Raw genomic sequence first — 12,305 nt, forward strand, 5'->3', positions numbered from 1 at the left:
ATTCGTAGCGTTTTTGGTTGTTAAACTCAGTGTATTGCCCATCCAGGCCTATACATGAATATGTATCGAATTTCCAAATATCCACCAGATTCGGTACATTTCCTTTACTCAATGCATTTCGGTTTTAGCAAAACCTTCCTCAGGAGTATCTATGAATTATAAAGATGTATATATTACGATCTCATAACATGTAAACCCCATGAAAAAATATTTGTTTGAGTTATCTCCTCCATAACAAACAAATTATATAACATTCCGATTAAATCACCTACATTCTTTATCAACTTCAACTAAAAAGGTGCAGTATATTGCGTGTGACCTACTAAGTGAATCCCCAAATTCCTCTCCATAATCATGACCGTGAAAACCAAGTGCCTTTTAACCCACACCCCCTAAATCAACTGTCCGTCAAAAATACCTCATCAACTCAAAACCTTCAGTACCCGATTAACCAAACTTCCCTTCCTCTTCATTCCTTCCCCATATCTGATTTAAACACCTTTAACCATCACCCTTTAGCGTACCTGGTGTAAAGTTTCACAGCGCGTCAACCTCCTCCTTCGTGATCGTGGTTTAATTAAGCGCCACCGTATTGCTCCTCCCAAATTTAAACTGTTGTTACCCGCCCCTCCTCCTGGCTCACAGGTGTAAACCAATCACATGTTCTTTCACATCCCACCCCTCACATTTCATCAAGTACCTATCAGTGTTAACGGTGCTCGCAAAATGTTGCCAACCCACAAAAAACCTTTTTGTCCTGTTTACCATAAAAAATCATAACAAATCATAAATGATATATCCAACCGCAAACAAATATGCAATGAAGAGTCCGTGTTAGTGACTTCTTAATGATCCGAACGTGATGCATCTCTTTTGACGTGAAGCATAATTTTCTCCTTTGTTCTCAGTTTATACCTTCCGCTTGACAGGGTGCTAGCAGGTGGTGAAACGGTTAATATTACGACAAAACGGAGAATGTCCTGAAGCACACCTTGTATATTCCACATTACTATAAGAATATCCACTTTTTTCAATTTTGTGTGCAGCACCCGTAAATGGTGTGCCGTTCCTTTCACACCAGGACATAATGTTCAGGGAGTGGTGGCCCGCTGTGTTAGAAGGTCACGCGCGGGTTGCACATCGTATGCACATTAGTATTTCCAAATTAATACTTATCCACCATAGTAATCCAATTTTTACCAAATTTATTTCTTTCCTTTTAAACATGTTTTATCCATTTTGTAGAAACATCACGTCAAAGATGAAATTCGTAGCGTTTTTGGTTGTTAAACTCAGTGTATTGCCCATCCAGGCATATACATGAATATGTATCGAATTTCCAAATATCCACCAGATTCGGTACATTTCATTAACTCAATGCATTTCGGTTTTAGCAAAACCTTCCTCAGGAGTATCTATGAATTATAAAGATGTATATATTACGATCACATAACATGTAAACCCCATGAAAAAATATTTGTTTGAGTTATCTCCTCCATAACAAACAAATTACAAAACATTCTGATTAAATCACCTACATAGTCACCCAACATTATTTATCAACTTCAACTAAAAAGGTGCAGTATATTGCGTGTGACCTACTAAGTGAATCCCCAAATTCTCTCCATAATCATGACCGTGAAAACCAAGTGCTTTTTAACCCACACCCCCTAAAAAATCCCTCATCAACTCAAAACATTCCGCACCCGATTAACCAAACTTCCCTTCCTCTTCATTCCTTCCCCATATCTGATTTAAACACCTTTAACCATCGCCCTTTAGCGTACCTGGTGTAAAGATTCACAGCGCGTCAACCTCCTCCTTCGTGATCGTGGTTTAATTAAGCGCCACCGTATTGCTCCTCCCAAATTTAAACTGTTGTTACCCGCCCCTCCTCCTGGCTCACAGGTGTAAACCAATCACATGTTCTTTCACATCCCACCCCTCACATTTCATCAAGTACCTATCAGTGTTAACGGTGCTCGCAAAATGTTGCCAACCCACAAAAAACCTTTTTGTCCTGTTTACCATAAAAAATCATAACAAATCATAAATGATATATCCAACCGCAAACAAATATGCAATGAAGAGTCCGTGTTAGTGACTTCTTAATGATCCGAACGTGATGCATCTCTTTTGACGTGAAGCATAATTTTCTCCTTTGTTCTCAATTTATACCTTCCGCTTGACAGGGTGCTAGCAGGTGGTGAAACGGTTAATATTACGACAAAACGTTGCACAAGGGCCATGATGAAGTGGACTGGTGTTCTTGAATCCAAATCTGTGTCTGTCAGAATGGCACTGATGGTCTCCAAGGTCTCATCTTGGGGAATCGACGTATAGGGCGACTCCACATCGAAGGAGACTAGGAAGTCTTTCTCGATGTCAAATTCGATTTGGGGCAAGAGGTGTAGCACATCTTTAGTATCTTGCAGATATGTGGGCATTTTCTTTAGAATGGGCCTTAAAAAGTAGTCTACAAAAGTAGACAAAGGTTCCAAAATTGAACCAAGGCCAGATATTATAGGCCTGCCTGGTGGTGGCCTTTGAACTTTCTGTATCTTCGGCAAACAGTAGAAATATGGCATCACTGGATGCGGAGTCTGTAGAAAGTTCGCCTCTTGGGTAGTTATCCACCCTTCTCCAGTAGCTTCTTCTACCATATCATTAAGGAATTGCCGAATTATTTCTGTGGGGTCTTCTTTCAAAGGACGGTAGAACTTCCTGTTGGATAATTGGCGAAGGCATTCAGTACGATTTACATCAGTATCTAGAATAACGATCGCCCCGCCTTTATCCGCAGGCTTGATAGTTATCGCAGCGTCCTCTGATAAAGTACGTACAGCCGCCTGTACCGTTTTTGGTAAGTTGGTGTAGGTGCACTGTTTATTTTTGCAAAGTTGGCTAATCTCTTCTAAAACCGCTTTCTCAAAGGTTAACACCTGAGGAGAAACAGCATTAGAGGGAGGGTTGAAAGTGGAACTTTTTTTAGCCCTATATTCCGATCTTCTGGGGGACTCTCTGGTAGTGCTTTGTCCTTAAAAAAGTAATCGAGACGTATCTTCCAAAGAATGCGCCAATTCGCACTGGACCTGGAAGTCGTCTACAAGAAATGTTGTCACGAAGCCTAAACTTCTGTTAAGAACCAATTCTTCTTCGGATGTCAAGGTTCTTTTACTCAGGTTGACCACTAAGTTGTTTCCGCACTGGTCCCTGGTTGATGTGGAGTTTTCTTGGTTTGACTCCATGTGCCCATCTGCTGCACCGGTGGTTGGTTCCAATGAACTTGGGTTTGTGGATTCCTCTGTTTTCCTTGCGATCTTCTTGGGCCAAACCCTAAAAAAGGTTGGTTAGTACATTTTTGCTGGTAAGTCGGAAAAGGAGCCATTGGGGGTTGAAAATGTTGAGGTGGAAAACCCCAAGGAGTAGGAGGCCACCATTGTTGAAATTGGGGTGTAGATTTACCACGTCGCCAGTTGGATCTAATAATCCTACCTCTCCCTCTATAGGGATGACTATTCGCATGGTTCGTTTCAGAGTCACTGGCACTGTCTTCTCAGCTAGTCCCTGAATAGTTGGACCCATAGCTACATCCTTTCCTGTTAAATTCAGGGGCAGTATAACTCTCACTTGTGTAAGGGTAGATGATGTTGTGTTTGAACCGTGCCAGATCTTTCTTGAATTTCTTGAAAGAGTCCTTAAAATCTTTGTTCGATTTATTGGATTCTTCCTGGGTTTTCCTAAAGAGAGTTGCTGTGATTGTAGTTTATAATTTGGGATTTTAATACTTCGATTTCTACTAAGATAGCATCTGCCACTCTTTTGGCGGTACTTATAATTAAGATTAGCCAATCGCACGTACAGCGCCAAGCTATTAACAACCAATCTTTTAAAAAGGCTTTATCTTGCAGAAACAAGCGTGGGGCATTGGTAACAATCAATCCCGAGGGAGCACAATTACCTCTTAAATACTCCGCCATGATGGCTCCATGTTTATGGATACGGGTGATGTAGCGCTTAAAAGTTTGAAAATCGTAGGGGTGCGTTATATTCACTGTTAGTTGGCACCCGCATATAATCAAATGTGTACTCAGGTATTTTGTGTGCAATGTATTAAAGAATTGTATAATCTATGTCGATTTCAATAGAAGTGTTAGCTATGTACAAGCATATTGTGAATGTATTAGAGAAATGTAGAGTTTAGTCATTTGAACAACGTGATGTTAAAACGTGTAGTTTAGAATTCGTGTTTGTAGACTGTTTAGTTTGACCACACATGAAAGAAAGACGTAAATGTCAATACTGTGATTTAGGCCTGCTTGTGTAACCGTAGTAGTGGCCAGAATTCGCATATATCGTTGAGGCGAAAGGCCTGGTATTTTCTTATGTTAGCCAAGGGCAATAGGCCAAAAGGATTTATTCCAGTAGAGGTTTTAGGCTGTAGTAAATTGCAAAGTTAAAAGATGCGAAGTATGTCTGTCTTGCATGATCTCACCCCAGGTGCAAGGACAGTTGCTCGTTAGTAGAGAAGTTCTTTGTTCATGAATTGACTTATGTAGAGAAAGCCAGACATGGGAGTGCATTGGAATGTGCCAATCGTAACTCCTAGTGCGGATGGTGTCTGGGACTCAAGGCCAAGCGATGGACGATGGAACTGGACAGCGCTCTGTGGAAAATTACTGAAAGACGACCCCGCAGAAGAGGAGGTGCGAAGGGCGTGTTCTGAGTTTTGGGGTTCTGTATTAGGGACAGCGCCCCGAGGGTGGAGGCAGATCAGAGCAGCCCAGAGCAGAGGAAGGCTAGGCGAAGGGATAGAGGGGGCAACTTAGAACAAGCTCTCTAAGTGAAGACTTCTTAGGAAGTTTCACTCTGACACCTTTCGATTGAGGGTCTCAAGGGATTGCTAAGTAGGGATGTCATTTAGTACAGCGTAGGGACAGAGATGGTATGGTCCAGTGTCCCTAACCTCGACATTGGCTTGGTAGTTTTCTACCTCATGCTTTTAGAGATTGTGCTGCTAGTTATTTTTAGCCGTATGCGGATTCTTCGTAGAGTAGCATTTGTGTTAGTGCCTATGTACTTGTTGTGCCTCGTATTGAGGACTTTGTATCTTCAAATCTTTATGCTGATAATAAAAGCCAGAGAGCCAAGAGATTAAGTCTTGCGTCCTTGATTATGGCAATTTGTGGACAGTAATTCTGATAATTGTGTTTATTCCCTCCACGCTATTGGGCAAGTAAAAAGTTCCATCCGACCAGAGTGGGTTCTAGTAGATAATTGCAAGATACTAAAATGGGCCGGAGCAGTTGGTAGCAGAGGATGGTTACTTCCGATAGCGAGGGACGATTAGATTAGATAAGGATAAGTGATCCTCGAGGCCCAAGAGACGATAAGTGATGCTGAATCATCAGATGGCGAGCAGCAGACGGCAGCAGATGAGCATCGACGGCGAGTAGCAGTGCGGCAGAAAGCAGCAGTTCCAGGAGTGAGTATGAATATAATGAGATGTTGTATATTGCGGTGTTGATTTGTTGCGTGATGTCTTGCGGAGTTGGTGTGTATGTTGTGTGATTGTGAGATCAGGCTGTGAGCGCGCGCAGCCCGGGAATTGTGGTGTAGAAGACACCTGAGATAGATTTTGTTGACCACCCAAAGGAGATCGTGAGGTACCATCGATCACCTGGACCGAGATAGGGGGAGCGAATGCGTGTGTGTATGGCAACTTAATGCTGGTCGTGGGTTGTTGTGTGCGGACCGGAGTGTTAGTAACCTATCAGTGGTGATCTGTCTGGCCGGACGGGGGCAGACGGGCACCAAACGAGGTCAACAAGGTCGAGAGACTGTGGACGAACAGTCAGAGGCTGTGGACGGACAGCCAGAGAAGTAACTTAATTGGTTATTTCAGTGTATGAATGGGACGAGAGCAAGCGGGAAACGGGTTTGGAGAAGGGAACTGCTGCGAACGGAGGAAGGTGACGTCAGAGAGTGTCACGCTGTGATAGGCCGGTTGGTGTGAGTCGCGCTGTTATTGGAGGATTTAAGAACAAGAAGTAAATAGAGCGCGAGATTGAATTCGCTCATCATGAAGTGTCTTAGGGTTTTGCGAGAATTGTGTAGAGGCGATAAGCATGTGGTTGTTCGTGGGGGAGAAGAAGCCCCTCCGGAGGACACCCCGGCACATTACATGGCAAAGAATGTGGGGTTACATACTATAGTTTGGATCGAGAATTGGCACAAGATTACACAAGGTGAAGGGGAACTAGCTTTCCCGAGGTATGGCTCATTTAGACTAGCGGTGCTGTACCAACTGAAGTCGGTGATGGGGTCCTTAAGGCCCTTGCCAAGACCAGCACAGTTTGAAGCATTACATGCGTGGATTAGAGCAGCGCATGATAAGGAAAAGGGAAGAAGTCAGGAGAGGATGAGGAAGTCGATTAGGGCATTTCAGGATGCCAAGTGGGACGCAGCGGAGAAAAGATGGAGAGTGCAGACAATTGAGGAAGAGAAACTGTATCCCTTACTGATAGACTCGACGGGGATAAGGCATGTAAAAGCCCAGGAGGAAGAGAGTGACTCCGATGATGGAGTATTGCAAAGATTGTTAGATGAGAGACCACCTCCTTATAATCCAGATGAAGTGGATGATAGGTGGGGTGAGAGGGGAGAAACTAGAAGGGTAACAATCCAACCCGAGACCCGAGTGGAAGGGTTGGTTTCGTTTGAAACAGCGAGTTCACAGGGTCAGTCTGAAGTTAGTGGGAGGATTGAGAGGGAAATGAGGTTACCGGATGCACTGAGGGTACCGGTCACCATTGGACCGATTGTGTCGATATACAGTCCGGAATCGGAGGAAGGAGAGAGGTCTGAACAAGTGGTAGAAAGAACGAGGAGAGAAAGCGAGGAAAGTGGGTTGGAAGGGGCAATGGCCCGACCTCCAAGCCCTGTACAATGGAGTACACCATTGGCAGCGGTGTCAGATACATCTAGGGGCGAAGAGGATCAGAGATCGGGGAGGCCGAGGACTCTGATGGAGTCGAGATCAGATTTAAGGTCATGGGTACCGTCAGAGAGGCACCTGAACCGGAATGTGGGCCAAGCGGAGAAAGCTCAGGATAACTTTAGGAGTTATTCTGCTCCTGTAGAAGCACCAGAAGATAGGAGAGAGAAGGAACCGGAATGTGAATATGATGAGGGACGTGGAGCCAGTTGTCAGGTGTTGAAAGGAGCCTTGAAGGCAGGGATGATAGATATAGTAAGGCTCAAGGCAGAGGTAGACGAAATTATATATGGAAGTCTACCTCTTGAGAGGATAGTATCTTACAATCCGGATGAACTGTTTTTCGTGGCGAAAGATGTGACTCGAAAAGCACGAATAGCACATGAGAAATTGAGGGGATTGGCGAAGGAATATGATGTAGATTTATCCAAGGCTAGGGTGCTGCAAGGAAGTCATAGGATGCATTATACTGAGCGAGAGTTGGAAGAGAAGAGGGTTGTGGGATTGAGGTCACATGCCAGAGAGCTGGTTCTAGCCATGCGGCCATGGCTGATGCTTGAGAAATGGGAGGAGAAATGGTCAAAGAAAAAGACCTCTAAGGGAGCGGAAGGAGGAACACCGGGTGAAGGGTTGTTACTAGCAAAGACCTTTCCCTTGAGGGAAGTGGCAAATGGAAGATATGTCCATGTACCATGGAGCAGGGGGGATTTTGCATCATTTACGAATAATTTTCCCAGGCTCAGGGAGAAGCCTGCCGAGTGGTACAAGCAAGTTGAGCGTTTTGTCAAGATTTCGTAGGTGTTGTGGATAGACCTGAACACCTTATTCGATATTGTGGTTCCGGGAGATCTGTGGAACGCATGTAAGATTGCTGTTGATTGGCCGGACTATGAGCCTGAGAGGAATATGATTACAAATGGTCCGTCGCCAGTAGTGATGAGGCTGTATGATAAAGTAATTACCTGGTTGAAATCGAAGGTTTCACCCCAAGACATCGATTGGGTGAAAATAGATAGGACGGTGCAGGAACCAAAGGAGACAGTACACAAATTTTATGAGAGACTTTTGAAGGCTTTTAAGCAGTATAGTGGTCTAGACGAGCTGGAAACGAAAGATATGGGACAGTTTGTGTCTAAGTTTGTGTTGGGTTTGAAGCCCGAGGTTAGTCTCATGATACAGCAGCACTTAATCTGTTGGCAGAATAAGCCCGTAGATGAAATCTTGCGGTACGCCAGGTACTGCACGGATGAGATTGAGTCGAAGCACAAGAAAATGAAAGATAATCTATTGCTCATCCAGATGCAAGCTGCTCAGGGACCACCGAATGGGGGTCCAGTGGTAAGGAGACAGGGAAATTATCAGACAGGGAATCAGAACGTGCAGGGTCAAGGAAGGCCGAGGCCCGTAGACCCTAGGACAGGTATAGATGTAGCAATATTGAAAAAGACGACAGCTTGTCACCAGTGTCACCAGGTGGGACACTGGAGGCGCGAGTGTCCCTTGAACCCCTATAATCAGCCACAGATGGAGGGAGGAATGGGTCCGGTCCCTGGGGCGGAACAGGTACAGACGGTGACTGTACCAAGAATGATGCAAGGGGGGACCGGCATCCCGCAAGGGCAGATTCCCCAGCCACCCAGAATGCAGAACATACAGCAGGGAGCTCAAACTTATTTGCAGATGCCCATGTTTGAAGTAAGCGAGGAGAAAGATGTGGATTTGCTGGCCCGGTTGAGTTTAGGTCAAGATGATGACTGCATACTTAGGGCCATCTTAGAGGTAGATCAGAGAGGACCCTTTGTGGAAGCAGAGCTTGACGGACACCCTACTACCTTTTTGGTTGATACGGGGGCTACCAGGTCAACTATAAGATCAGCAGTAGTCCCGGGTGTAGCCCTTTCTGGGGAAAGCATACAAGTGGTTGGAGTGGCGAACAAAAGGCTAGTTAGCCCCTTGACGGAACCGATTCCAGTCAGGATAGGAAACTTTAGGGATCGACATCAGTTCGTGGTGTGCGATTCTAGTCCTGTTTGTTTGTTGGGAAGAGACTTATTGTGCAAGCTTAATTGCACGATTTACTGTACCCCGAAAGGAGTAGAGGTGCAGACAAGAGATGATGATGCGACCTTTAAGGTTGCAAATCAGCGGGTGTGCGTGGAAATGTACCCAGCTTTGACAGTGGAGGAGCTTCCACAGGATTTGAGGGAGTCAGTATCGGCTGACGTGTGGGACCTAAGTGGAGAGGAGATTGGCTTAGTCAGGGGAGTGGAACCGGTGAAGATACAGGTTAAGCCGAACGCAGAATTCCCGAGAACACCTCAGTATAAATTATCCCCTGAAACGATTGCAGGGATTAAACCTGTGATCGAGTCTATGATTAGGCAGGGAATACTGGTGGAGATCATGGGTAGTCCATGTAATTCGCCCATTATGGGATTGCAGAAACCAAGTGGGAAGTTTAGAATAGTACAAGACCTGCGAAAAATAAACGACATAGTTGTTCCATGTTGTCCAGTGGTACCGAATCCATCTGTGATACTGTTCCAGATCCCATGTGAAGCTGAATGGTTCACAGTGATTGACTTGTGTCAAGCATTCTTTTCGATTCCCCTACACGAAGAGAGCAGATTTCTTTTTGCATTTAGACTAGAAAATCGTATATTAACGTGGTGTCGTATCCCACAGGGGTATACGGAGAGCCCATCGATTTTTAATCAGCTCCTAAAGAAGAATCTTGAAAGTCTTGTGTTGCCGCGACACTCTGTTTTGGTGCAATACATTGACGATCTGCTTGTTGCGTCAGAAACAGAAGACGCTTGCCGGACCGATACCATTGCGCTGTTGAATTTCCTGGGATAGAATGGTCACAAGGTGTCTCCAAACAAACTGCAATACTGTTTACCTGAGGTACAGTATTTGGGGCACCGAATCGAGAAGGGTAAAAGGAAGGTGTCTCCAGATCGCATTGATGCGATTCTGAGAATGCCAGTTCCCTCGACACAGAGGGAAGTCCGAATGTTTTTGGGAATGGTGGGCTATTGCCGCCAGTGGATCCCAAACTTTTCTTTTGAAGCGAAGCCTTTACAGCGGCTGACGCGAAAGGATGTAAGTGATCCGGTACCATGGGACGACGACTGCTTGAAATCATTTCTGAGGCTGAGAGAAGCCTTATGTAGCGCTCCTGCGTTGGGAATGCCGGATTATAACAAGGCATTTGCATTATTCTGCTGCGAAAGAGAAGGTTGCGCATTAGCAGTGTTAACTCAGAATCATGGAGGTGTCCGTAGACCAGTTGCCTACTTCTCAGCTACTTTAGATCCAGTAGCTTCTGCGTTGCCCGGATGTCTCAGATCCGTTGCGGCAACAGGTGTCAGCATCGAGAGATGTGAGAGCATTGTGATGGGTCATCCTCTTACTGTACATGTGCCACATTCTGTTGAATTGTTGATGACTAGGACTAAAACACAGCACCTCACGAATAATAGGCTGACTCGTTATGAGCAAGTTATCCTTGCAGCCGATAATGTGACATTGAAGAGGTGTGCTGTTTTAAATCCTGCTACATTGTTACCTGTTCCAAATATAGATGATAATGAAGATTGTGAGGACCATGATTGTCTCGACGTCACGGAACTATGCACCAAACCGAGACCTGACATTGTCGATGAACCGCTCTCAGTGTCAGATGAGATTTTCTTTGTGGACGGTTCATGTTTAAGAGACAGTGTCGGTCGACTGAGAGCAGCGTTTGCTGTATGCACCATCACGGGGGTGGTTGAAGCTGCCTGTTTAGAAGGAGTACACTCCGCGCAGGTGGCTGAGCTCATTGCCTTGACTCGTGCCTGTTTGGCAGCCGACAAGATCCGTGTAACGATTTACATGGACAGTCAGTATGGGTTTGGTGTGGTTCACGACTTCGGACAGCTATGGTCCCAGAGAGGGTTTATGACGTCTTCAGGTTCACCCATAAGAAATGGTGACCATGTGCGAAAATTGCTTGAGGCATTGCAAGGTCCTGATGAAATTGCCGTTGTTAAATGTGCTGCTCATACGAAGGGAAATGATTTTGTTTCATTGGGTAACAATTATGCCGATGAAGTAGCTCGGTTTTGTGCAGAGCAGGGATGCAATTTTACGGAGACTCATATTGAAGAAACCGAGGAGGAATTGGTGTATGATCAGATGTTAGCAATGGCAGACTCATGGGAAGAACTGAAACAGCTTCAGGAAGGAGTCTCAGATCAGGAGCGAGACAGTTGGGTACGAGCGGGATGTGAGAAAGGAGATGTGGATATATGGGTTTCGAATGATGGACGAGCAGTGTTGCCGGAAAGTTTGTTGAACCCCATGGCGAGGCTGATACATGGTGCTGTGCATCTTGGGAGAGACGCAATGATGAGAGTGTTTCGTCAGACTTGGTACAACCCGAAGTTTCGGGCAGTGGCCGAAACCGTGTGCCAGAGGTGTGTCACTTGTCAACAGATGAATGTAGGAAAGAGGACAGCTGTGACGTTGAGCCACATAGGGAGGTCAGGAGGACCCTTCAATAGGATGCAGCTGGATTTCGTTGAAATGCCGAAGTGTAATGGGTTGAGGTACATATTAGTCATAGTATGTGTCTTTTCCAGGTGGGTGGAGGCATACCCGACACGCAGATGTGACACACTCACGGTAGCAAAACTGCTATTGAGAGAACTCATTCCAAGGTACGGGTTCCCGACGTCCTTTGAATCGGACAGAGGAACTCATTTCCATAGTGAAGTCATGAAGTTGCTTTGTGCTGCCCTGAATATAGATCAGAGACTACATTGTAGCTATAGACCAGAAGCTTCAGGGATAGTGGAGCAGGTGAATGGAACTCTGAAGGCTCGGATGGCGAAAGTATGTTCGTCTACGTCTCTGAAGTGGCCTGATGCATTACCCTTGGTCCTTATGAGCCTCCGAAGTGTGCCTGATAGAAGAACTGGGTTGTCTCCCCATGAAATCCTCATGGGAAGAGCGATGCGTTTGCCTGCAATACCTGCTACTGCTCTGATAAATATCACTGATGATATGATCCTGGACTATTGTAAAGGCCTTGCTGACGTGGTCCGTTCTGTGTCTCAGCAGGTGCAGACCACAACGGTTCCGGCTGCGAGTGACCTGTGCCACGACCTGTGTCCAGGCGACTGGGTCCTAGTCCGCAAGCACGTGAGGAAGAGTTGCTTGGATGCAAGGTGGCGCGGCCCATTTCAAGTGATCCTCGTTACGAACACAGCCGTCAAGTGTGGAGGTTTACCGAACTGGGTGCATGCTTCCCATACCCGTA

Source organism: Triturus cristatus, chromosome 3_2 (genome assembly GCF_964204655.1).
Source record: "Triturus cristatus chromosome 3_2, aTriCri1.1, whole genome shotgun sequence".
Taxonomy (NCBI): Eukaryota; Metazoa; Chordata; class Amphibia; order Caudata; family Salamandridae; genus Triturus; species Triturus cristatus.